Source organism: Peromyscus eremicus, chromosome 7 (assembly GCF_949786415.1).
Source record: "Peromyscus eremicus chromosome 7, PerEre_H2_v1, whole genome shotgun sequence".
Lineage (NCBI taxonomy): Eukaryota > Metazoa > Chordata > Mammalia > Rodentia > Cricetidae > Peromyscus > Peromyscus eremicus.
Genome location: NC_081422.1, coordinates 97,811,389 through 97,837,735, shown reverse-complemented (window position 1 = coordinate 97,837,735; position 26,347 = coordinate 97,811,389). Strand labels below are relative to the sequence as shown.

General features: G+C 45.3%; 1 protein-coding gene across 1 annotated transcript in view; it reads left to right on the top strand.

The window, feature by feature from the left end:
- Nucleotides 1-26,347, top strand: part of Tmem108 (transmembrane protein 108) — a 166,693-nt gene that overhangs the window by 71,473 nt on the left and 68,873 nt on the right. The window lies entirely within an intron of this gene.

The window sequence follows — 26,347 nt, the reverse complement described above, 5'->3', positions numbered from 1 at the left end:
GGAAAGGGATCATAACCTTAGCCCAAGCTTTCTTTGCTACAGCCTGGGCAGGGGGCATTTCAGGTAATTATCAGACCCCTGAAGCTCCTGAATCATCCTTTTGAAGGAATCACTACTTTGACCTTTGAACCATCCTGGTTCTTTGGCTCTGGGTTTGACCACTCTGGTTACTTCAGATAACCAAAGCATTATCTTGAGGATCCCCAAGCCCTACTCCAACATCTGTCCAGTCTTGCTATGCTCTTCTCCATGCCCAGACCCCTTGCCGTCCCAAGGGGCAGTTGCAGAAAGCAGGAGGGATTTAGTTGCTGATTGAAGAGGTAGGTGGAGAGCTTTGCTCTAAGGGCACTAGGATCCCCAAAACAGGAAAGCAAAATGGGAGGCTATCTGGAGGCAGGAAGGGAACCAGTATGGGGTGGGGCATGGGGACGGGCTATGGGAGAGAAGGGGTTTATTAGAATATTTAGAATAACACATGAAAAATGCCAGAATACATTACTTTGTATGCTCACTTAAAAATTAATTTTTAAATGGAGAAAAACAAACAAGGCAAAAAAACAGGAAACAGGAAACCAAAAAATAGGCAGGCTTGAAAACTCTGGAAAAGCAAGTTGTCTGGGGAGTTGAATTAACTATGTCATATTGTCATTAGAAAATATTGATTTTTTTTTTCCGCTGACTACTGTGTTCAAAACCTTTCTTACAAAACCCACAAACATTTCTATTAGCAGGCCTGTCATTTATTCAATAGGAAAATTTAAGCCCCATGTTGCAAAAGTGATTGCTTAGAAATAATCTCCAACACGGTGTTGGAGAAAATTGCAGATGGTTTCTGCATCTTTCTGCCCATTAGATGCCGCTCACCAGAGAGAGGGAGAAATAGCAGGAATTAATAGTACGGTTAGGCTGGATTTCACAGGCCTGCCTAGCTAGTGTGAGAGTTCAGCAAGTGTCTCATTTGCAGAGAGCAGGAGATTAACAGACTCCTCCGACTCCCCTGGGAGCCAGAGTGAACAGAGCTTGGTGTGACAGTTACGGGCTGTCATGAGCCAGCCCCTCCAAATTGTCCTATCCTTTTCTGGTCAACTGGTCAGCTTCTTCCTGTCTCTCTGCATTCATCCTTCTGAATCCCTGCTACGGTGAAGCTCCCTGAGTGAGCAGAACAGAATCCTAAGGATCGCTGTTTTCAAAGATCTCAGGTTCTGAGAAGCGAGGAGTTTGGCAATAATCAAGAGCCAGTGGACAAATCAGAGCATCTGAAAACTAGGTCATGAGGTCTAGGACTGCACATCGGAGTTAAGGACTTAATGTCTCAGCTCAGAGCTTCGGTTTCCCTGAAGGCCATTCAGACCCCAGATTATCATCAATAACACCAAACAGACTAGTCCCTCCCCTGGGATGTTTTCTGTCTTAATTAGATATCTGATTAGTGTCTAATACTTAAGGCACTGAAGAGGCATGCTGGGTAACTCTGATTCAGTTTTGTAAGAACATCACAAACTTTTTTTTTAAAGGAAACCACTATATCTATCTAGTGGAAGGAATGATAAATGTTTTGTTTTTCATATCAAGTAGACACAGTGTCACCCAAACATGAAGACTTTCTTTCATTGGATATTCAGAAGCCTTGCATTTTTATCCATATCTTGAGAATTATGGCCATGGTTTCCTAACAACACTACCAAACCCACCCCCAGCACCTTCCCTTTCTTCCCAGGCCCTACATTTAGCAGTTCTTGAACAGGAGAGGGGTTGGGGGTGCTCACTGCCAAGGAGCCCTCTCCCAGCCTCTGAGAACCTCTGCTGCACACCTATGTCCTGAATGAGTCTCAGAAAGGCTGTCAATCCTACACCGGGCTTTAACTTTTTGCAAAGTGGGCATTTTTAAACTCATTCAACTTGTTAATTAGCAAAATGCCTCATGTTAGGATGCTCTGGTCCTTTCATTTATAATAAAGGCTAAATAACATGCCCCTGTGGTCATGTTTCAAAGGACAGGAAAAGAAAGGTAGGTAGATGGCTCGCTCACTTCCAGGATAGGAGAGGAAGCTGATGGTCAGCAAGTGGACCCCTCCTAGGCGAGTCAGTGGCTGAGCTTCAAGGCTTTCCAGCCCATCTGTTCCCGACAGTGACTTCATGGGACTTGTTTTTCTGTGCCTCAGAGAGGTTAGCTTTTGCAGTTGAGACAAAATTCAAACCCATCCACCCCATAACTCGTTGCCAGCCTGGTGGTTCTCAGATGCTCAGCTCGTTTGTGTGATTGGGCAGAGACAGCCAGTGCCTTCAGATTTCTGAATTTACCTGTATGGCAGGTGCCTCCCAGCCCCCAGCCCCACCTAGCTGTAAATGCCCCCTCACTTGATCCTGGCCATTCCAAGATGAGAATGAGCAGAGGTCCTCTAACTGCTCCAGCTCATGTGATATAATCTAAGCTCCCATTGAGGCTGGCAGAAGACACAGGGCAGGAATTTTTCTTTTGTGTAGGTATGAGGGGGCGTATATGGAGGCTAGAAGACAACCCTAGGATTGCTCCTTAGGAATGACCTACCACCTTGTTCTTTGAGAGAAGGTCTTTCACTCAATCTTGAGTTGAGCTCATTCATTAGGCTAGGCTTGCTGGAGAATATCTCTCTGAAGTATGGGACTCTTGTACCCTTTTCCAACAGTGCCAGACACACCCGACCTCCTCTGAGGTGTGAATTTTTCCATCTCTCACCTGTTTCTAGATGAAGGAGGGGCTTACATGGAAATCTGCATGAAATCCCATGCCCGGAACCTGTTGAGAGATATCAAATAGAAATTGTGAATGAATAATCTTTTCTTTTGCTTCTCTGATTCTTGCCAAGGTGGTCCTTGATTTTTCTGCTTCTGTTAGCAAAAAGCATGAACCCTACTGTAGATTCCAGATCCAGTCTTGGAAGACATGATGGCAAATGGGAAGTCCTTGAGTCTTTTGGGGGGAAATGGAAAAGGCAGTATGCCAGGAATCAGATGCCAACTCCAGTTTCATACCTAACTGCCCACATGACCCAGTTAGGGTCTCAGCCATTTCCCTGGCTTGACAATAAGTACCTTGGTTAGATACTCTCCAGAGCAATGAAGTAGGAGTCACAAATACAATTTTAAATTTTCTAATAGTCACATCAAAAATGAGTAGGTGAGTAATAAGTAACTTATTAGGCCCAGTGTATAAAATGTTCTTTCAACAGGCCACTTGATAGTTTACATTATTTTCACATATTAAGTTTTTGAAACCTAATGTGTATTATATACTTACAGAATATCCAAGTACTGAGTGGACATATCTTTTGGCTCATGCCTATTCTACTGGCCAGGAAAACGATAATTTGATGTCTGGTTTATTTGTTTTCTTTCTTCCATGATCCCTTATTTGAAACTCACAAGGTCAGATGTGTAATTCAGAACTTTTCATATTTTGAAAAGCTAATGCAGTGTTTACATATTATGTAAACCCCCTTGGGGGTGGCAGGTTCTGGAACAGCACTCTGTGATCAAACAAATAAATATTTCTGTAGCAAGAAGTATAACAATATACACCCAGTGAGATAAATAAAGGCAATAAATAGCATTGCAGAGGCTGGGTGCTGCTGCCTAGTGAGTTACAGAAAACTCACAGGGCTTTGTTTTGTTTTGTTTTTGTTTTAAATGTTTTGCCTTTTTTAATTACAAATGAAGCATTGTGGGTCCATACCATGGAAGCTGCATGGGTTTAGCTTTGGTGTGTACTTAGTTATTTTATCAAAAATTAGCCCAGCATTAATACAACAGTGTAGTCACACACTGGCTAGTCATAGATATGACACTGAGCCTTCTCCCTTACTTTGAACCTCACCAGTGACAGTAACTGAAAGGTGATTCAAAGGACCAGACTCTGACTAGCAGCTAATACACAAGATGCCAGTGCACTAGAAATAAAAATTTAGCGTTAGTTTCTCCCTCTCGAATCTGATAAAGTTATCAGACATCCAGCTATATTCTGGTGTCCCTGATGGGTTCACTCGGGTAACTCTCCCATGTCAAAAGCGGTTCAGTTAGTAGGACTTGGCCTCCTGCAGGCCTTGCCAAGGAGGAATGGAAAGATCCTCACTGTCGTCCTGCATCGCATCTGCTCAGGACGGTGCACAGCAGCCTCAGAGGTGGAGGAGAATAGAAACCTGGCTTTTTTAGCTCCAGAATCCACATGGTAAGGACAGGAAATTCAGCCCACATGTGACATTTGCCATCCTCACATAGGGTAGGTCACCACAGGCGACACTTTAATGAGCCAAGGCTGATCTAACAGACATCCTTCACTGCCCTGAAGCCCACAGGAATCTTGTCAGGCCATGAACCACTAACCAGTCATACAGCCTCTGATTTGGAAGCTCCTGGACCTCCGCCAAGGATTCCAGAAAGAAAACCAATAAGAGTGACCTGGCAGCAAGATCAGATTTTCGTAAACAAGGGTTGGAAGTGGTGTGTGTTTGTGGAGAGCACAAATCCTTCTCTGAATGACTCAGAAATTAAGAGGTAGCTAGCAGAAATGCTGTATTCAGAACCATCTGGCCCATCCAGAAGATTCTGCATTTGCAATGGGTTTCAGCTGCTCTGAGCAGCTGCCTTCCCAGCATCCCCTGCTGCACTCAGGCACAACACACCTCAGTGTCACCAGAGCTGGCCAGATGTGACAGAGAACAGCACTGTAACCACTCATTCTGCAGAATCCCAAGGACTTCTGTGACAGCCTATACACTACAGTGATTTAGGACATGCTGAGCCAATCTGGTAACCATCCCAGATTATAAGAGATTAACAGGACACAGCAAGTCCTGGCCCATGTTGGCCTTGAACCCTGGCTCAGACATTAAGTTTCTGGAAAGGCTGTTATGGACACAGCTGGTGAGATTGGGATAGAGATGTTCCTTAGATTGGAAATACTGTCACTGTAAATCTTGCTGGGCATGGTGGCATATGCCTTTAATCCCAGCACTTGGGAGGCAGAGGCAGGCAGATCTCTGAATTTAAGGCCAGCCTAGTCTACAGAGTGAGTTCCAGGACAGCAAGGGGTACACAGAGAAACCCTGTCTCAAAAAAACAAACAAAAAATGGCCAGCCTAACAATCAAAAAGTCTTGAACATCAGTGTACCGTGGTTATATAAGAAAATGTCTTTGGGCCAACTTCAGTATAAAAGGTTACCTTTATGTTTTCAAATGCTTCAGAAAAAAAAAAATCTGTCTTACACATGCTCACATAAATGGGACAAAGTTAATTATTCATAAATGTGTGAAAGGGGCACAGAAATTATTTCAACTTTTTCTGAGTTTTTTCATTAAAAAAAAAAGAAGAAGAAGAAAAGAATGGTGGCCTGACACCATCCAGAACCAGATGTTCCAAAGGGAAAGCCATAGAGAACATGAGGATCCATGCTGCCTCCCCAAATCAGGATGCAACTTGAGGTGGCTTTAGGCCTCTACCCTTGGCCTTCACTGACTCATTATGAGGTCTTGGTGAGCGGCTCTACATAAGACTCCTTCCGCTGAGCCATACTTCCTCATCCTGGAAATGGAGTCCTGTCGCCTCGCAGGCTTCCTGTTTGGATTGGTGGTGGTGCTTGCAAAGTGCTAGACTGAGGCTTTATCCACGAAATCAAATGTATTTGTGTTTCCATGGAAACACTACACTACAGCCTGCTGGCCCAAGGGTCCTTTGTTTTCACTGGGCACAAGAAACCAAATATACTGAATTGAGACTCAGGCTCTGCCCTTTCTGAAACCCTCTAATCTCAAACCCCCATACAAAGCCTGATCATATAAGGACTCTGAGCCCTGTTCCCAAGCAGGATTGGCTTCCCAGTGGGCCTAATCATTTTGGACCAAATCACAGCAAGCTCTTCCTAGAATGCTTTGGAAAAATCGCTTTCTTCCTCAGCTGCCACACAGCACAAGAAGAAAGGTCAGGCTATGGGCTCAAAGGTTTGCAAAGGACAAAATGAGCACAGGACTTTGACCTTAAAATGAATGACCTCACAAAACATGGGAGGTGAAAGTCTAGAGAAAAATCATCTGGGGCTATGAGAGAATTGTAACGATGTGGGACTCGGATCAGAAGTCTTGGATGAAAACGCCACTCCAAGCCTGTCGGGTTATTTGTGAAATGGGAACCCTGGTGCTTAATCCAGTCGGTGGACAGAACAAAATGGAAGGCTGCAGGTAAGCTGTGGGTAGTAAGACCATCTAATCAGAGAATCCCAGTACTCAGGGGAGTTAAGCACTGGCCTCTCTCTAAACTGGAATCAGAATCTGTTTGAACCTCCTTCCCAGGTCAATCAGATGTTCGTGGAAGTGTGTGAGCTCTGAGCTAAAACACCTCCTCTGAGTTGAGTCTTAAAGCAGTTGCTTTGAGAGGCCCAGCAACCCACTCAGAGCAGGGCCTTCAGAATGGTAGCTGGAGCAAGATGACTGTTCCGAGTGTGGTCTGTTCAAGGTACAAACTGTATCTTGCCAGCATCTGGCGCCCTACCCCAGCTTCTGCCTCAGCACAGAGGTCTGAGCACATGGGAAAAAATGCCTGTCTGCAAATGGATAACAGCTGTGCATTTGGGCACACCTGTTAGTCCTAGAGTCTGAATTGGCCTGAAAACTATGGTGTCCGTCATAAAAACACAGTGGTTTTAAGAGAAGCAATGTAAGGACTCAACCCAAGGGCAAGGGCAAGAAAGAATGTGGACAGTCTGTCCATCACCTTTTGCTGCTAGAATTGAAAGCTATCATGACCCCACATGGCCCTACATCCTTCTGTTGGGTAAAACAAAGGCTCCTAGTTGTCAGTTGTCTGCACCTACTTGACTTTGAGCCCAGACTTGGTTTGCTGAGTCTGGGCACCAAAGGCAGGAGCTAGGAAGCTGTTACAAGTTTCCCCTTTCTCTTTGAGGAGATTGTGTGTGTGTGTGTGTGTGTGTGTGTGTGTGTGTGTGTGTGTGCGCGCGCGCGCTTCCCACCATAATGATCATGGACTAACCCTCTAAAACTGTAAGCAAGCCCCAGTTAAATGCTTTCTTTATAAGAGTAGCTCAGGCTTGTGCATAGAGGCCAGAGGTCAAGACCAGGCATCTTGTTTGATCACTCTCTGCTGTGGGATGTTCTGTATGGCAAATGTGTTGCTGATTGGTCAATAAAACACTGATTGGCTATTGGCTAGGCAGGAAGTGTAGGTGGGACAAGGAGGAGGATAAAGCTGGGAAGTGGAAGGCTGAGTCAGAGAGACACTGCCAGCCGCCACCATGACAAGCCGCATGTGAAGATCCTGGTAAGCCACGACCCTTGTGGCAAGGTACAGATTAATGGAAATGGATTAATTTAAGCTGTAAGAACAGTTAGCAAGAAGCCTGCCACGGCCATACAGTTTGTAACCAATATAAGTTTCTGTGTTTACTTGGTTGGGTCTGAGGCTATGGGACTGGCAGGTGAGAGAGATTTGCCCTGACCGTGGGCCAGGCAGGAAAACTCTAGCTACAACTCTCCACCTTACTTTTTGAGATGGTATCTGTCACTGAACCTGGAGCTCATCAGTTAGCTAGCCAGAGGACGACTCCAGAGATCCACCTGTCTTTGCTGCCCTAGCACTGGGATGCTAGGTCCCTACTGCCACAACTGGCTTTTGACAAAGGTACTGGGGATCCAAGCTCAGGTCCTCACGCTTGCTCAGCAGGTGATTTAACCTCTGGGCAATCCCTCCAGCCCTGAGGAAGTAATGTTTGTTCTGAATTTCAGTTCAGTTATCACCTAGATGGTGTGCAGAACCGAGCATAGCTGTAGTCCCTTTGCTTCTAAGAAGACAGGCGTAAAGCAATTCATATCCTATAGCTCTTACAGCAAAAAACAAAATTTAATATCTTAAAACAACCATCATTGCCATGGGCCTTTTTCTAAGAGGTAGCCCCTCTGGGTTGGCTCAGAACACACACACACACACACACACACACACACACACACACACACACACACACACAAGTTCTCAGCACAAAGGTGATTTATTACCCCAGAGAGAGGGGGGTGCCTATGAATCAGACAAAGGCAGACCAGACAGCAAGCAGCAGGTGTCTCTGCAGGAGTGGGTTCTTAGGGAGAAAAGGGGAAGTCCGTGCTAGGGTGAGTTGGGAAGTCCTGATTGGACAGGTTAGCCAGTGTAGCCGAATAATGAATTTTGATTGTTGGACCTCAATGTTTTGTCTCAAGAATGAGTCAGTGGCCAAATAAGGGGATAGACCTTGGGGTCTAGCTTAAGAAATGTAATCTAACCGTTTGGCAAAGAGAGGGAGGGGGGGAAGGAAAAACTGTCTGCAGTTCTTGGGCCTGCTAGAGAGACCTTCACTTCTGAGTCAGGCTAAATTCTCCTATACATCTCTGGTCAGATTCAAAATGGGACTGAGGGACAGCTGATCTGAGGTGGTCTCATTTGAGACCACTCATCCCTGATCTCCATGGCCCCACATTCTCTGGCAGGCTGTTTTCAGCCTTGTTCACACAGAGGCTTAGCATGTGCCCAAGAGAAGAGACTCAGCCGTACAAGACCTCTTGGAGTCCAGCCTCGGAGCCAGTACACTTGCCAAAGCAAGTCCCAGGCCAGCCCATGTTCAAGGGGTGCAGAAAACTTTAGCTGCCATTGGAAAGGGCTCCCAGGCTATGTGGCAGAGGACACACACTCTATGAAAGGAAGAAGTCAAGCCAATTTTACAACCTACCCAGAGTCTCACACCAGCTTGTATTCTTGAATGGAAAGGGTCAATGATGTGTAAATTGTCAGCATGAAGGAAGAGGGAGTAGATACCAGAGGATTCACATGTTTAAATGCAAGGAAACCTGAGAGCCAAAGTCTGGCTATTGAACACTAAAATGTATAGAACTGGTGTTGATGGGAAAATGAGTTGGTGGGGGGAGGGGGCAGGGAAGGAAGGAGAGAGAGAGAGAGAGAGAGAGAGAGAGAGAGAGAGATTTTGCAAGGGAGTTAGGCTTCCTGGGTATCCCTTGCAAGAGGGATAAAAAGTAACCTTGGAGGAGACGCTGCAGACAGTGGCTAGCAGACACAACCAGTCATCTTTTGCTGCAATTACCAATGACAAAGACATTTCAGCAACATCTCCCGAGTCACATGGCCAAGAAAGAGGTACACAGAGATGCCCCACCCCACCTCCAGCAGAGGCATAAGAGCAGTCGGAACACTGGGTGGTGATAAGCAAACATTCCCCACTGAGCAGCTGGTTCAAGTGACTCATTCCTGGTCTTGGCCCTTCCACTCATCAGCTCTGTGACGTCCCCAAGGCCGCGCTCCCTCTCTGTACTTTAGTTGTCTGTTCTGCCGAGCGTGAGAGCAGCATTTAATGGCCGACGGTTTCTTTCAGTAGCAACTGTGACTTGAATTATGGGCAGACACCCCCAGCAAATGATAGCTTATCCCAAAAACAACATCCACTGGTGGCATTGCAGGAGGGTAGATATTTCAAAATAGAATCCTGGGGTCTAGCTGGGTTTTCTACTGGCAGACCTAACTTTTGCTGCTTTTCTTTGGGGTAAGAGTCAGGGAAGGTCTCTCAGGATTTAGGAGACTTTCCTGGGTTTTCCTCGGTGGTAATTAAAGCTATAGTGCTCCTTGCTGGATTCAGAGACTTAGTGTCACTTACAGAGCACCCAGGCTTTTAACACGGCCATCTCGTTCCTCCCATCCTACCGTCTGCCTTTGGTGAGATATTGCATTAGTTACTTATCTCATGCCATGACAAACGCCCAACAGAAATAACTGGGAAGGAAAGGTTCATTTTGGCGTCTGGTTTCAGAGGGCCACAGTCCATCATCATAAGGAAGGCAAAGGAGAACCCCTCGATCTGGAGCAGCAGGAGCCAAGGCTCTGCTGTGTCATGTGACTGCCAACCAGAAACTAAGGAGAGCAGGCCGGAACCAGAAGTGGGGACAGTCTCTAAAAACTGGCCCTCAGTGACTTCCACTGCCAGGCTCTACATCTTAAAGGCCTTCCACACAGCACCAGAGCCAGGGAAACAAGCATTCAAAGTAAGAGCCCATGAGGGACATTTCAGGTTCAATCTGCAGCGAGGTACACTGCAGTACTGTTTGTAATAGTGAAAGGTGGGGAAATGGCTTAATAAAATGGGTACAGATTCAGCAATTAGAAGGATCAAACTTGATCCATGTTAACTTAGAATACTTTCCAGAAGAGAGAGATGAATGAGTAATGCCCAACGAAGGGACCCAAAGGAGTGATAGTGGCAGTTGAGTGGTTAAGAGTTAAGGAAAGTCATGAGAGGCTTGGCCCTTTCTATACTATTTAGGGCTTAACAAAATACAGTCATTTGTGTGATTTGAAAATGTAGTGGACGTTTTCAGAGGAAGGCTCAGTGGTTATGTACCACATACGACTGACGTAAGCAGTCAAATAGAAGGATTGGTGAGAGCCTGTCCTCAGATTAACAACACAGCATCTTTGCCGGGAGATTCATGATCCCTCTGACCCACTAGCTGTGGGGGATCGGGGAGGTGGACACCAACGTTTACAGGAAATCAACACCCACCTATTCCAACCTGCACAGGGCCCTGAAAACCTCCACAGCCCGGGTCTTAATTGCACCCACATTTCAGTTTCATCCTCACAGCTAACTCTGAGAAGTGACAGATTTCTCATAGACAGCACAATTTAATTACAATTAGTTCTTACAGTTTAATTACAAGAAAATGCTTTCTCCCCCTCCCTCTCAGAATCTGGGCAACCAGAAAGCTCACATGACCAGCAGCTTTCCTCCCTGGTCGGCTTTATGAAAATGAAACAAATAAAAGGCAGACTCAGGGAACTCTTCCAAAAAACCATCTTTCAAGCCCTGCCATAGGATCACTGCAAAGTTCTCATGCTGTCAATGGCTATGGTAGCTGGTAGCATCTGCTGATGATTGATGCTTAGAACCATTCCAAGATACTGTAGAGTCCCAAGGTGGCTTTGGATATTTCAAAGGAAGATAAAGTTATGAGTAATTTCAAGTTATACATTCTGTGTTTTTTGAGAACCGCAATTCATCTAGTGTATATTTGGTACCATCTCAGGCGCAAAAAAAAAGAAAAGAAAAGAAACCTCAGCAGTAGCCTTTGTGGATAAAGCAACACAGGAGAAAAGGCCCATGCAGTGTTCCCAACAAGCCCACGTGGACCGATTGCACAAGCTCACAGACACATGTGCCCAGTGGTTCCTCTTCTAGATGGCTCAGCTGTAGGTCGTTCCAATGGTAGTGTGTGGACCAGTGGGCTGTGGAAGGCAGCGTGATGTCCAAAGGCTGGAAGTGAGTTTCTTTCTCATCCTCCTCTTTGGTCTCCTCTGTTACCTGCTCCCGGCCCGAGAGGCAGCAGGCAGTCCTAGAGGACACACCGCCATGCCCAGCAGGGCTTGGCTCCTCCAGTGCCCCTCCCTCCCCCAGTCTCAGCAGCTACCTCTTTCCCTCCTCTGTAGTAATCCAGATGTCCCAGAACCTAATTAGCTAGTGGACAGAAAAGACCCACCAGCGTCATTGTCCTCTCTCTCACGCAAGCTAGCTTCCTGGGTCTATCCTAAATTGCTTACCTTAATGTGTGATAGCACTCATTCCTACTTTGTACATGCCCGTGTCTGTGTATGGATACACACACACACACACACACACACACACACACACACACACACCCCTCCTGCCCCAGAGAGACTTTATGAATATCGAAGGACACTTTATGAAAGGTATAACCTGTGTACCCAGTGCAGGTAGCTACTGCCGTCAGATCCATTATGAGCTGCGTCATATTTCTTTTCTTTGCATAATATGTGTTTCCTTCTACAACCCAATGTTTTCCTCAGATTGGCATCTAGTTAATCCCATACTTCAATATCTTCTGTCTTGTTCAATAGTTGGACGCTATGCTCCTCTTTAAAAACAAGGAGAGAAATTGGACACATAAGCAGGTTAGTCTGCTTGTGGCTGCTTCTGGAATTGCAAGAGGCTGACCTGAAGGCGCATAGTATTTTTAATAATTCACCACTCCAGACAATTCTATAGAGTTAGTGAATCAACCCCCCTCCTCCCAAAAAATTCTTACTTATAAAGCTCCTTTAAGGAAGAGTCAGAGCTGACTCTATCCAGGGATGGGAGTGACCTTGTGATTCTATTAACCCAGTAAAGACTGTTTAAACAAAGCGCTCCGAAGTAGCCCGCTGTTTGACACAATAGTGTGTGTGTGTGTGTGTGTGTGTGTGTGTGTGTGTGTGTGTGTGTGTTTGCTTCCGAACAAGCTATTGACAAATGTGATTTGACTGGGTCCCTGTCCTCTGCAAGTTGTCATGGAGGTTAATAGAGTCGCTTCCAGCCAGCTTCTTCTGTTTGCCAGAATATTTTCCTTGGCTCCTTTGTATGGTATTGCTGATGATCTGTGAAGAGGGGAAGCAAGGAAATTATGATATAATTAGTGACAGATGACAGCAAAAATGAACGCTGTAGAGAGGGTATGTGGATTAGGTTTCAACGCAACTGCCCAATCTAAGACATGCCCGTCACCTAAAAGAAACAGATGTTCGTTATAGATGGCTTAATTGTAAATTTTGCCCTTGAGCTAAATAAAGCCCCAAGAATTTAGTTAGACTTTCTTTCAGATGGTTCAGCCAAACACACAGGTCAATAATTTGTTTAACCTTGCTGGACATGGATAATCACTTTGGTTTGAAAGCAAGCAAGTTGAAGGGAGCATCCTGCTGCTATGGCATAAAGTCAAAGGCCTGTTTAATGTCCTCATCAGCATGCTGGGCTCCCCAGGGAGCCTTGGCTGGGTCTAAGATGAAGGGCCACAGGCCCATAGACTCCAAGACAGGAACAATTTTAGTCACGTCCCAGGAGGGAAGGGGGACATTTCTGAAATCCTTAGTGGGAAACATTTACTTTTGTTCTTGTGTGTCTTTGTAAACATCATGACTTAGCAACTTAGGTGGGCAGCTGTGCCTCTCACACTCAAACATGATGCAGGGTAGTTTCAAGAAGTCTGGACTTCCCACCCTAAACAGACGGATCTTATCTGATTCTTCCACAGTTGTGCTACAATAGATAATCTCTGTTCTGATACACTTAATTAAGTAAAACTCCATAACATCCAAAGTGCCAGGAGATAAGAGAGAGATCTGTATGCAAAGAAATCAGTTTAAACTTGATGTGGCTTTCCTGATTATTAAGAAATAAACATTTTAATGTCATCTGTCCTTGCAGGTGAAGACATAGAGGTTCCCTATGAAGAAAATGTTTGCTAAATATAGTCTACCCTCCATAACCATCCACAAGTTCCTCACCAGGGGATTCAAACAGATAAAGGATAAGATTGTGGAAAATTTACATCTGTACTATGTACAGACTTTTTCTTATTATTAATTAAACAGTGCAGGATAACAACTGTTTACACTATATTCAATATTGTAAGTAACTGATTTAAAGTGTCATGAGGATACTCATGAATCAAATAGTGTTCCATCTTATGGAAGGGACTTGTGCATCCTTAGATGTTGATGAGGAAGACTCCAGAACCAATCCTTGAAGGTTGTTACTCACTGTACCCTGTCGATGCTCACATTTGGACCCACCCCATTCACCATGAGCATGGGACACTAACACACTACATTCTACCTGCATCCCTAGAGGAGGCCCTTAGTATATATACTGTCATACTGTACAAGTAGGGTAACTTGCTTCCTATGCTAAGTGCTTACTTGTGTTAACTTCCTTAATTCCTATATAAACTAACAAGTATTTTTATGCTGTGAAATAGTTATAGAGCCAGTGAAATGGCTCAGTTGGTAAAGGAACTTGCTGCCAGACCTGAAGACCTAAGTTCACGCCCCAGAACCCACAGAGGAGAAAGAGAGAACTGACTCCCACAAGTTGATGTCTGACCTCCACAAGTACACCACGGCACTCGCACACACACACAGACATACACAGACACATTCACAGAACTAATGGATGTTCTTTAAAGTTTTAGTGTTTACCTGTTTTGCTAGGATAGCAATGCACAACTGTAATCCCAGCACTTGGAGGCTGAAACAAGAGGATGTGAGTTCAAGAACAGCCTGGGCTACATGGTAAGTTCCAGGCCAGGCTGAGATAGATAGTGAGATCTTGTCTCAAAAATATCAAGCAAAATATTTCCCACGTAGAACTAATTAGATAAAATCTGGGATTTTTGTCTGTCTCTAGAAATCAAAGTCCATGTGTGTGGCTAGTACAGGATATCCATGATTTCATATTCTGTCAGGCTGAGTGATAGGAATTGGGGGTTTGGCTTTTATTCTAAACAAATTGACATAGGCTTGAAATTTCTGTAATAAACGCAGAACTTCCCCACCCCACCAAGAATGTTCAATTCTCTTCTAAAAAATGGCAGTGATGCCCAGTGGGATGGCTCTGCAGGTAAAGGCATTTGCTGCAAAAGCCTGGTGACGTGAGTTTGATCTTCAGAACACATGGAAAGGTAAAATGAGTGAGCTGACTCCCCAGAATTGTCCTGTGGCCTCCACAATGCTCCACGATACTTGTGCAGCCCGCCCCCCACCCCCACCACACACACACAAAAATAATGTATTTGTACAATGGGATGGAATGTGCATCTAACTTAGGCACGTTAAAAATGTGGTATAGATCACTTCTGTTTAATGTTTTTCTTAAAAACTTGCCCAGCTATGAAGTATGTGTGTGCAAGCTCTCTCTGCTGCTGAAGTCCCGCCAAGGCCCCTGAAGGCAGCACTGTAGCCTGACCTCGGTGCAGCACAGTTTCGACTTGATGGGAGGTAGCAAACCAGAGAGCATGCAAACTGCTGCCTCAAGCTCACAGCTCCACATTAGGTCCCACTGGCCTTTCCATGACATACCATCTTTGGGAAGGAGGGTTTCGGTGCACATAGTATGTGAAAAATCAGTGGGGAACCAGAACTGTGGGTAACAGAGTCCGGTCTGATTCTCAGGTTTGAAAAGCCATGCAGTACCCAGCCAACATACATTCCCATTAGTAACCAATTGCAAGAGCTAAAAAATAAATACTCTCTTTTAGTTCATGTCCATCTCATTTTCAAACGGCTAATATACATTTCTCAAAAGTTTTTTTTTACCCTAAGATTCCAATGAATTAAAAATGTTTTGGAAAGCTGACACTCTGCTATCCTATACTGCTTAAGATGTAGAAGCTGAAATTGGAGCTTCTCAGATAGATTTGTCCTCTAAGCTAGTTTGCCTTACACTAAAATTCACTTCTCCATAAGTGATGAACACTGTTTGTTCCAGGCACTGTGCTAGACAGAGGACACAGCGGTAACTAAGACACCAGGTCCTTCCCTGAGGAGGCTGCCTGTGGTAGACAGTAGACAAGGTGAACAAGAAACATGTCAATCTTTGATTGTCACTGAAAGAGGCCTAGTGAGGAGATAGGAAATGGGTAGAGCAGCTTGTCAGTCAGTTTTCTGTTACTATGACAAAATACCTGAGTGTGGTGGTTTGAATGAGATTGGCTTCTGTGGTAGTTTGAATATAACTGGCCCCCATAAGCTCATAGGGAATGGCACTATTAGGAGGTTGACTTCGTTGGAGTGGGTATGGCCTTGTTGGAGGAAGTGTTTCACTGTGGGGTGGGCTTTGAGGTTTCCTATGCTCGGGATACCAACCAGTGTCTTAGTTGACTTTCTATTGCCTGCAAGATGTATGACTCTCAGCTACTCTTCCAGCACCACATGTGCCTGCATGTCACCATGCTCCCTGTCATGATGATAATGGACTGAACCTCTGAAACTGTAAGCCAGCCTCAACGAAATGTTTTCTTTCTAAGAGTTGCCATGGTCATGGTGTCTCTGCTCAGCAATAGAAACTCTAACTAAAACAGCACCCATTTGAATGCTCAGTCACCAGAGAGTGAAACTGTTTGAGAAGGACTATAAAGATGAGGAGGCGTAGGCTTGTTGGTGGAGGAGGTGTGTCACTAGGAGTGTGCTTTGAGGGTTTAAAAGCCCGTGCTAGGCCCAGTGTGTGTGTGCACATGCACATTCATGCATACATGCACATTCATGCATACATGCACATGTTGGCTTGCTGCTTACAGATCAGGATGTAAATCTCTCAGCTGCTGCTCCAGTACCATGCCTGCCTGTTTGCTTCCCACCATAATGATTGTGTCCTAACCCTCTAAAACCATAAGTAAGCCCCCAATTAAATGCTTTCTTTATAAAAGTTGCTTTCATCGGGTTGTCTCTCCACAGCAATAGAATAGCAACTAACACACTGGGGTAGTCAAGTCATAAGGAGAAGGGATTTTTATTGGCTCTCAGGTTTTCAGTCATGTTTGGTTGGCTTCATTGCTTTTGGACCTATGGTGAGGCAGAATGTCATGGTGGGAAAAAGTGCAGTGGACAAAGCTGCTCACCTCAGAGCAGTTAGAAAGCAAAGAGAAACAGGAAGAGGGGTCCAGGTTCTAGTATATGCTTCAACGACATATCACTAGTGATCTTACTTCCTCTCAGTAGGCTATATCTACTGAAAGTTCCAGCATGCACCCATATTGCCACAGATGAATAGGCCTTTGGGAACAATCTAAGATCCTTAATAGGCAGGGAGGTGACATTTTAGACAAGGTAAACAAAGAAGGCCACACTAAGATGATAAGACCAGAAAGAGCCAAAGGGACTGTCAACTGCTTGGCTATCTCTTACTGATGCTTGCTTAAAATAAAATAAAACTGGTTTTTCGCTGGGTGGTGGTGGCACACGCCTTTACTCCCAGCACTTGGGAGGCAGAGCCAGGCGGATCTCTGTGAGTTCAAGGCTAGCCTGGCCTACAGAGTGAGATCTAGGACACGCACCAAAACTACAGAGAAACCCTGTCTCAAAAAAAAAAAAAAAGAACCACTGGTTTTTCCCATCATGATTCTGACCCCCCTTGCTCTTATAATCCTTCCTCCCTCCCTTCAACTGAACTCCAGGATCTTGGCCAAGTGCTTGGCTATGGGTCTCTGCCCTCTGAATGGGGGTGAAAATTGCATGGCTTGATGTGTTTGTGGGTCCCCTGGCAATGGGACCAGGACTTACCCCGGGTACACAAACTGGCTTTTTAGACCCCGTTCCCTATGGTGCAATGACATACTCAGCCTTGATGCAGGAGGGAGGGTGCTGCAAGCTGCAGGAAAATGTAATGGAACTCAGCCACTCTCACAAAAGCTACTCCTTGGAAAAGTCAAGGACTTTTCCAAAGGTCAAGCCATGGCTTAAGAAGTCTTGGTGATAATTTAGCTTTTGTATATATATATATTAGCTGGTTCCTACAGTGATTTTCTTGTAATGCTATGCATGCTTCCAAGAACTCCTAACAGTGTATTTATCTAAAATACCTATCCAGCATCCAAAGCCAACCAATCTCCTGAACTAAACCATGCCTGTTTCCTAGGTCAGGAGGATAGCTTTATTTCTTGTGCAATTTTAGCTGAGACCCTTATACAGCCTTACTACATAAATTCCCTTCTTGAGATACTAACCGATCATTATCTCTCAGTTGACTTCCTCCTTTACCACTCCCATTTTGGGGTGTAAAAGAAAGCCTGAAAGTCACTGCCTGAGGAAAAATTTTTCCTGCCTTTATGACCCAGTAAGAATTCAAGCCTGGTGACCTTGCTCTGCCAGAGGATCGCTATTGCTTGGGTTTATAACTGAAGTTCACCTCAGAGACTGAGGAAAAACTGAGGTATAAGGAGAACGAAGAGAGGATATTGAAGATTTTGGCTGGAGAACTAGATTGAGAACTTGAGGATGAAGAACTGAGCGAGATAAAGAGGATTTTGACTAGAGAACTTGAGGACGAGATGGAAGATGAGAAAGAGCCAGATGGGGAAGTACTGGATGGGTAAGAACAAGATGAGAAGGACCGAGATGAAGCAGAACTAAGATGAGAGAATTAATATAAAGCTTAGAGGAGACAGCAGATAAAGGTAGAGAGAAATCAGGCAAGAAAGGAGCTAGGCACAAGAACAGAACTGAAGCTGTGTAGATAGGATTTTATCTCAGAGGAATAAAGTAGATGGACAAAGAGCATGGTGTACTTAGATTTATTTCCCAAAAGTAATTCTTGCCGTTCATAGTTTCTCTTCTGAGCCCCTGGGAAGTATATTATTAAGGCTAGTCCTATAATAATATATGAGGAGGGGATAGGCTTGTCTCCAACATGGTATCACAGCCTGTGTTGACTACCCAAGGGAGGCCTTACACTCTATGAGGAGGGGATGGGGGTAGAATGGGGGTGGGATGGGGTTAGGTGGGGGAGCGGGAGAAGAAGAGGGAAGGGGAAGAGAGGTTGATATGTAAAAGGAAAGAAAATCTTTTTTAATAAAAATTTATATCTATATAATTAAAAAATAAAAACAAAACAAGAAAACTGAAAAAATAAAAATAAATAAAACTGTTCAGGACCAGCCTTGGCATAAAGTAATAACAAACAAAACAACAACAACGGAAGTAGTCTGCATCACATAATTAATGCAAAGAAAAATTCACTGGGATTCCCTCACTATTCACTTCATTCAGTGGACCCTGAATTTACAGTATGTAGTAACAAAGATAACAGAGAAGCATGACACCCAACGCTGTACCTCAGCTACAGTGGGAAACGAAGAGGGATCTGAGAATCTCATGCAAATCAGAAGTCATGTTATCATGAGCGGAAAAGCTGAATGACCCCGGCTAGAGTGCTTAGAGCCTGAAATGGAACCCACACCGCACTAGCAGCAGCTGCTCGCACAATAACAATGAGCAATATCTTGCTTCTGTATGGGATGTTTTATGAGATGAGAGCTGAGGGCCGTGAGGGGATTTTTTTTTTAATTGAACCATGTGTAACACTGGGGTGTCGATACTGAAAATGTTAAAAGCCGTTAGAACTATCAGTCAAAACAAGCAGTGGGATGTTTTCCTTCTGGCACCCTTTAAAAAAAGAACTTGTAAATGGAAGTATCGGCGGAAAACAAAGTTTAAATTACCCATCACTGAGATTTTTTTTTTCACATGAAGCTTCAGCCTTGTGGAACTGTGGGCTCCCATGAGCCTCAACCAAGAGAAAACTGAAAGGTTCGTCCATGGCTTCTCCTGTGATTTGTGCCTCAGCTTCTGTGTCCCTAATGAAGCCATCAAGTTTGTTCCCACTGTGGCTCAGAAGCAGGCATGTCACCATGTGGGGAACCGCATCAGCTCCTGACCTGTCAGCACATCCTCTCTCAGCTCTGGATTCCTGACCAACTACAGCTTAGCTTGTCTCCCCTGCCCCTGCCCCTGCCCCAGCCAGCTCAGGAACAACCCCATAGTAAATCATCTCCGGCGGGGGTGTTTGGCAGAACTAGCTCATCAGTAGCTTCCCCTTGACGGTCTGAATCCCCCCACCCTTGGTAATAACAGAAATCTATGTTTCGTACCTTTGAGATGAGGACCATGGATGTGTATTTTGACAGGTGCTTTGATGACTTATAAATTACTGCTGGGAGTCTTGAAGAGGGGGTGGAGAGTCACCAAGCCCACAAAGGGAAGTGTGGTTAGGTGACACATGGGCTCATGAGGTATCTCTTACGAGACTAGGGACAGGAATGTGGATGAGAAATGCGAGGAAGTCCAGGCTTTCATGCTGATCCCCAAAAGCAATCTGGTAAGGGCCTGAGAAGTAGCTCAGTTGGTAAAGAATTGGCAGGGCAAGGGAGGGGGGGCTGTTCCCCCTAGAACTCAATGTGGTCAGGGTTTTAGTTCCAGCATTGAGGAGGTGGCGACAAGAGGGTGAGCTGGCAGCCTAGCCTACTTGATCAGTTTGAGGCCAGTGAGAAACACTGTCTTTAGAAAGATGGATGGATGGATGAATGGATGGACAGACGCTGAACAGACAGATGGACGTGAATGGTGCCTGAGGAATTATACCCACTATTATCTTCTGGCCTCCATATGAATGTCACACACACACACACACACACACACACACACACACCTAGCGTGGAGGGGAGTAAGCGAAGAGGAAGCTCTTTTATAACTATGTTCTGAGGGCTGGAGAGATGGCTCAGTGGCTGAAAGCACCCGATGCTCTTGCAGAGGATCCAGGTTTGGTTCCCACCATCAGGTAGGCGTCAACCACCTGTAACTCCAGCTCCAGGGGATCCGTCACCCTCTTCTGACCTCCCTAGGCACACGCATGAACATGATTCATATGCAGACAGCAGGATGCTTACATACATAAATAAAAATAAATATTTTCTTTATATATTCTTCTTCAAACAAAGGCATCACTTAGGAAGCTCCCTCTAGCTTCGTTGTTTCAACCCTAAACCAAGGTAAGGCCCTTGCTTTGACCTCACTTAGGCTCATCACCCTGGACTGGCTTGTTCTAAACTTCCCTTTGTCCCCACCACATCCAACTCTTGCTTGTTCCTCGACTTGGCACTGGTTGTCATCATAAGAAAAATAAACAATGTGGCCGGAACTCAGAACTGCACTGCTTACAAATAAGGCAGGCAGGACCAAGCCACCCCAGAATGCTTTGCAGTGGACAATGGGTTGTATGGCTTTGCTTTTTAACCTGGCTCCTGTGGGAGCCCTGGAGATAATCCCCATGGAATTTTCTCAAGCATCATTCCCACACTTTAAAGTGCCAAGGCATTCTCATTCTTTTCTGTACCTCCTCTGTCTGCTGTAGAAATCTGTTCTTACCATGGATTTGATCAAGAGAAACTTTGTGGGAGCGCTGAGCTTAGGGTAGGTAGCCCTTGGCTGCCAATGCATGTACCTTTTTCTTCAGCTGTCTTCATGAGACATCCTGACTTTAGGTCTCAGTTTCTGGTCCTATTAGCTGGTTTCAATAGCCTGATTCACTTTCTATAGCCAAGAAGGATGCATGGGATCTTTGGAGACTTGATCAAAGTATTATAGGCCACAAGCAATGGTGGTTGTTTTGTGCTGCGGGATGTCCTTCTGTATTCTGTGAATATGTGTTGCTCTCATTGGTTGATAATCAAGTTGTTTTGGCCTATAGCCAGGCAGAATAAGGCTGGATGGGAAAGCCAAATGCAGATACAGGGAGAAGAGGGGCAGAGTTGGGGCAGACTCCATGGAGCCAGCCACTGAGGAAGCAAGACATTGAAAATGAGGTATCAATCCATGAGCCATGTGGCTAAACATAGACAAGAATTATGTGTTAATTTAAGTGTAAGAGCTAGCTAGTAATAAACCTGAGCCATCGGCCAAACATTTATAATTAATATAAGCTTTTGTGTGATTATTTGGAACTGGGAGGTCAGGACAGAGAAACTCTACCTCCTGCAGTTTTGTGTTTTAAGAACAACAGGAAACAGGACCTTGTATAATTCAACCTTGTACACTGCTGCTTTTTCTGAGTCACAGAAAAGAGTCAGTTTAGCAGTGGGCACCTTGCAGAAAATGTGAGCACTCAATAGAGTTTGCATATAAACCATCTGCCACTCATCAGAGCATCCAGCCGGCCACTTTCTTCAACACTGAGACCCACACGTGAAGACAAAGAGTCAATTGTGCCTGTCTTCAGACTCCTTCCTTTGAATCTAACACTTCCTGCACATTCCTCAAAGGCGGACGCCTTCTTTGTGTCTGTCTCCTAACACATGCCTAACACAGGGCTGGGTAGATGGGAAGCCCTTGACAAATGCTGCCTATTAAATGAACAAGGTTGGATACCGGCCAGCACTGGATTAGATGCACGCTTCAGGCCAAAGATTAGCGCAGTACACATTCACTTGGAATTGGAATGGATCTTAAGAATTCATCTCGCCAACTTCCTGTGTTTAGTCAGAGCCAATTTTCAAGCACCTAACAAATTAGAACTCTTTACCTTTAGCTCCTGAATTGGCGGGTGAATGATTTTGCTCACTAGCCCAACAACATGAGCATCCATGGTACGGCCTGTGCCGCTTCTTCCTGCTGCACTTACGTATGTAGACTGTGCCTAGATTTTGTGTAGAGGAGTTTTTGTGTTACCGAATACCCATCTTATGGCAATGTCTGGTCTGCTTCAGATTGGAAGTGGGAATTGTCAGCTCAGAATATAGGAGAAGAGCTACAAGATGGCCTGTGTGAATTGTAGAATTGCTTCCTGTGACGGCTGTGATGTGGAAATCAGACTCCACACACTGGGAGAGAAGCTTCGGGCTGGAAGGTCACCATCTTTTGCCAAAGATAGGCCTGAGTGGGAGGCAGAAGGTCTCAGATGTATTTTGTTTGAGTACTCACTTCCCACTCGCTGAAGGGTTGGTCCTCTATGCTTCTCCCCATGGGGAAGGGGGAGATGGTTGTAGTCTACGTGCGGCATGTGTGGACAGTTGATGAACTGATCATTGCATCAATTAGTTTTATAAGCTAGGCATTTTCCTGTCTCCTTTTCTTCCACTAGATAACAGTAACATTTCCCTGTTTGTACACAGAGATGGGGATAACCCTTATGTCAACCTGCAAAGTAGTGGACATGAAATGAAGTAATCCTGAAAGCCTTTTGTGAATTACCATGTCTAATGTCAGCATCATGTTACTGTTATCTAGAAAATTCCCCTTACTCACTTTTCAGGAGGAAAACAGAAGTGAGCTGTGATTTGCTCCCAAAGCATTCTCTAGAAAAACTAAGCCTTGGCTCCAGGACATGTCAGTCACTGCTTGCAGGGTCCCCCTTCCCCATGGGGAGAAGCAGAGCAGAGAGCAGGGGGACAGACAATGCTGAAGCCACCACAGGCTGCCAGGCAGCTGGGTTACATACACCTTGCCTCATCCATGGCACAGGATGAAGAAGTCATTACCGATTTACAGCATTAGGATGTGGGGTAAGGAACACCAGCTTTGCAGCTGAGAATAAAGCCATGTGGGGTGGCTTTACCAAGGCCCCTGGGAAAAAAACACACTATTGCCCCACAGAGGCCAGAGCACTGTGGACAGTGGAATCTCCTGCAGGAAAATACAAAATCTAGACTTGGAAATGAAAGGCTGAGAAGGACTCTTGTCCAGCTTGGTCCTTTCTCCAGATTCTCATCATGCCATCATTCTTGTTCTAGCGTGGCTGAGGTATTTGTCCACATTTCATTTTTTTTTTTCAAACATTAACAGAAGTCCTCCTTTTCTTGATTGTCTCATGGTTATTGTTCTACATTTCAAAAAGAATGTTAAAAATATTAAAGATACTTTTAAAAAACAAACTAAGCTTTGGTAATAAAAAATACATGAAAGCTGGAAAGGCAGTCGGGTCAGGATTTAAATTGCAGAGTGTCTGCCCCAAAGCCCTTGCTGCGTTGAGTTCATTAAATGTAAAATAAGCATTGCATCATTTATGTAGGAATTATACACAGGAGGCAGGGGGCTTAGATCCCTCACGAGGGATTACATGTATGCATAAAGGAATCATGTTTCTGTGTGTGTTTCCAGAATGTAAGATACCAAGTAGCTGGGCTCACCAGGAAATATTATGTAAATATTAAGATTTTAATAACAGGTGGCGAGGCTGCCCCCCCAAAAAAAAACCAGCAAAAAAAATACTAGTGAAAAGTAAAGTAATAGCATGGTATTTTCATTGAGCATTGTGTTTGTCCTGTCCTCATGGGAAAAGGACAGGTTATAGGTTTAGAGGATGTGCATGGCTAAACCAAGACAAACCATGTGTCAAGAACTGGTAGGGTAGGACAGCAGGTGATGTGGAGCCATCGGTGGCCAAAAGCTGAGAGCACAGGAGGAGCAACCCCAGAGGGTGTGTCCAGGATAACCATGGCAACAAGATCTAAATGCAAAGTGTGTCTAAGTGACTCAGAGGCAGCCACCCTAAGTGCCAACATCCTCTTTGAGTGGGAGGAAGAATATGGAGGAAGAACCCCTGAGGATGGTGGTCTGTCCTGTAGGGATATCGACTGCCCCCACTTCCTCAGTAGGGCTGGTCTTCCGATACCTGATCAAGATTGAAGGTCTGCATCGCAGCTTCATTTCTCGGGGCTTCCGTGCCTTCGAAAGAGGTCAGAACAGGATCAGGCCATCAGCAGCTTTTTCTTAAATGCGTGCACATCTGCTAATAATCCTCATTAGACATGCAGCTCGCTGGAATTTAATTTAGGGTGTTTCATTTGTGTCCCTACTGTGGTTGCCAGGACAGATGTGTGTGGCTCAGCTGTGCTTCCCTCTGACTGAGACAGATGTCGGGTATGGGATCACGCTGGAACAGCGCCAGCTTGTTTATTCGTGACATTAGATTGCCAGCCGCCTTTCATTTGACAGAGGTTTTCATTGTTGTAGTTGAAGAGAGGGACAGAAATTGTGAGAGAATAAATGAAGATAGAGTGAATCAGGTAAAGGTGGGAGAGAGTAGCCCGTGGTAGAGAGGTAAAGGGCTGTGTTCGGGTTCACCGGAGGAACAGAACTGATAGAATGAATCTATGTGTATAAAAGGGGGATTTATTAGAATGTCTTACAGACTGTAGTCCAGCTAGGCCAACAATGGCTGACTACTGATGGAAAGTCCAAGAATCCAGTAATTGCTCCCAAGGCTGGATGTGTCAGCTGGTCTTCAGTATGTGCTGGAATCCTGAAGAGGTGGGCTCTAATGCTAGTGAAGGAATGGCCTTGCCAGCGAGTGAGGGCAAGCAGCAGGCAGAGAGCAAAAGCTTCCTTCTTCCCTCTCTTTTAGACAGGCTGCCACCAGGTGTGGGCCAGATTTCAGGTGGCTCTTCCCACTTCAAGTGAGCCAGTTCCCTAAAAATCACTCAGTGGAGTACCCAGCGGCTTGGGTTTGTAGTTAATTCCAGATGTAGTCAAGTTGACAGCCAAGAATGGCCGTTACAAGGGCAGAAATAATCTAGCTGGTATGTGATCCCCATGTGTAAGTTAGGTTCATTGTGTGAAAAATGCCAAGTCCCAGTGCCTACTTCAGGATTCCTTCCTAAGTTCCAGGGACTGGGTTGACATCCCCTGGTGGACTCGAACCCAGTCCTCCCAGCAGGGGCTCGTGAGAGCCTCTGGCTGGTCTCCTCTACAGACTCTTCTTTTTTTTCTTTAAGTGTAATATAGATGTTTTACCTGCAAGTATGTCTGTGCACCATGTGCATGTAGTCCCCTGGAGGTCAAATAGGGACCCGGGGATCCCCTGAACTAGACTTGGGATGCCTTGATGGTTGGGAGCCACCACGTGTGTGCTGGGACTCAAACCCTTCCCTCCGGAAGAGCAGCCAGTGTTCTTAACTGCTGAGTCATCTCTCCAGCCGCTCTGTGTGTTCTTTATGTGATGGAGAAGTCTACAAAGAAGGAGGAGGGGCAAGGAGAGAGACCACGTGAACACAGACTCCTGGATCCAACCACGTGAGCACAGACTCCTGGATCCAACCACGTGAGCACAGACTCCTGGATCCAACCACGTGAGCACAGACTCCTGGATCCAACCACGTGAGCACAGACTCCTGGATCCAACCACGTGAGCACAGACTCCTGGATCCAACCACGTGAACACAGACTCCTAGATCCAGAGTGCTTTACCCTAGGGAGGACACAGCCTGCTGCTAAGACTGCTAAGGCATCAGGAGCAGAGAAAGAGAGGAGGGCGGGCTTGATGTTGGGGTGCATGCTGGCGTGACACACACACACACACACACCCCTTTCTTCACTGCGGTTACTTATTTCACTTCATGGTCACCGTTCCCGGGCAGTGTTGCTTAAGAAGCTTTGTGATTTTTCTGATTTGGACTGCTTATAAGGTTTTCTGAAGTATAATCACAGAGGATGTCTTACACCTGTGACTCCCACATTCTTTTGGGTTGTTTATATTTCCCAGAGAGCTGCCTGCCCCACTCCCTATTTTGAGCTGACATATGGGGGTGACAGTCCTTGTGAATCCCCACTGGAAAAGCCTGAAGTATAGTGCAGATAAGAAGGACGTCTCTCATGAGGGTGTTGGCGTTTGGTCCCTAGCCAGTGTGCCGGAGAAACAATAAGGGTAAATGGTAGTAGCTCTTAAGGTATAGTGGTGATTTTAGGCTAATGTCATCTCTTCCCAGAGCTCAGTGAGCAACCCCTGTGTAGCTAGAGTTTTCCTGCCTGGCCCACCTCAGGACAAATCTCTGTCACCCACCAGTCCCACAGCCATTCAGACCCAACCAAGTAAACACAGAGACTTATATTGGTTACAAACTGTATGGCCATGGCAGGCTTCTTGTTAACTGTTCTTACAGCTTAAATTAATCCATTTCCATTCATCTATACCTTGACACATGGCTCGTGGCTTACCGGCATCTTCTTATGCTGTT